Genomic DNA, 1,915 nt, shown 5'->3' with positions numbered 1-1,915 from the left:
GGGGCAATAGCGGCAGTGACAGTAGGGTGGTGGCTCGTTATGAGGAAGACGTCCCTTTTTCTCATTCTTTTATTTTTCTCTATATATTTGATCTTTTATAAATTGTTTGATAAAATATAAGCATATAGTGGTTGGACCATTTTGCCCTACATAAAAAAGTCATGTGCATGTTAGTCGACTTGATTTAATCCTTGATTTGGACGAAAACCGTGAAAAGGTCCTTAATTTGTTAATATCTCAAAGTTGGGGACAAACTAGACGAAAAATTGGTTGTGAACAAGATTGCTAATTTGGCCAAAGGTTGGGGACTAAATTTGCAATTTACCCTAAGATTTTCTAGACGCTGGACTGACTCTTAGTAAATAGTCTAGCCAATATGAAACCTTAAACCGGTGAACAAAGTAAACGCAAATTTTATCAATTTTCAAAGAAAGACTAAGATGCTTGGAAACTAATTCTAAATTCGTTGTGAAATTCAGTATCTGTTGATGACCGGTATAAAAATAAGATAAAAATAAGATAATATCTTGTACTCGCATATTTTCATTAATCTCTTCTGAATTGTTTATCGATTTCTCCTAATAACTTCTCCTTCGAAGTAATTTCAGAATCCCAGGAAAATTTGGGGCTGTGGGGTATTGCATTCCAATTGCTAAAGAATTTATCTTTAATAATGAATATTTCCTTCTCGTACAAAAATTTTTCCTATGAGATTTCAAGTCATAACTATTGAGTTTTTCTGTTCTCATAAAAATCATTTATTAATAAAAAAGTATGTGTATGTATACTGATTTCAGGATCAAGAAATTCACTTTATTCTTGTTTGAACATGGATAATTTTATTCATCATACGTAGTCCAAAGTGAATTCCATTTAACAAATTTTGGGCAAAATAGAACTATATTAAAATTTCAGTATCACTTGGCTTTTGTTCGACCAAAAATTATGGGCTCGATTCGAGCTTTCAGCTTGGACCTTATCGAGCCGAGCTGTGCCAATTAACATTTTTTATAGGCAACTAGGTAGCTGCCTATAGCTTCATTTTTTTGGGAGATTTTTATAAATGGCCTGCCATTATTCATTTTTGATAAAATGTCTATAATACCCTTAATGAAAGGATTTGTCATATTTTGCACAAGATATCCTTAATTTATTGGGATAGTTCTAAAATTCCTCTATTTCTCTCATTTCGAATTTTAATATATAATTCCATCCTTTGATCTAATAAATTAGCATAATCTGTAATATAATTGTCATGTAATTTACTAAGATTATCATATTCCTTAGATGAAATATTCATAGTCTCTAGTTGAGCAAAAATATTTTTTATTTTTCCCAATAGTTTTTCTAACAGATTATCTAATCTTTTAATTGTATAACCTGGCATTATTCAGATAATTCCTTGCAAGCTTTATGAATAATAATAACATGTTAGATAAGGTTTTTGCAAACATGAAAAGTAATAATCCCTACGATTCTTTCAAGATATTAGAAGAATTCTTTCTAAATTTAACAAAGACAATAATTTTACCTTACTTTTGATCTTAAATCTGTATTCTTAGAATCGAGTGACCTTCAGGCTCTGAATCTGCAAACTGCTCCCTCAAACGGCCTCTTGCCTCAATGGGAATTCTGCTATTTCAGCTTCTTGCCCTCACTGTATATTTTCTTAGAATTAAGAATAAAGATTTTAAGTAAAGAAAATTCTCTCTTTGTTAAAGTAAGAAAGAAATTATCTTCTTCAATCTATCAAGAATCTATGGGATAGGAAATTTAGAAACTCATATCTTTCTGATATCAAAAGATTGAGATTTTATTTCTATAATGGTTTATACAAGATTTCTATTGTAAACAAGGGGTTTCCAGAAAAACTGGTTTTGAAAGCTTAAAAAAAGAGAATGATTTCTAACTCGAG

Source organism: Olea europaea, chromosome 1 (assembly GCF_002742605.1).
Source record: "Olea europaea var. sylvestris chromosome 1, O_europaea_v1, whole genome shotgun sequence".
Classification (NCBI taxonomy): domain Eukaryota; kingdom Viridiplantae; phylum Streptophyta; class Magnoliopsida; order Lamiales; family Oleaceae; genus Olea; species Olea europaea.
This window is presented reverse-complemented; position numbering follows the sequence as displayed.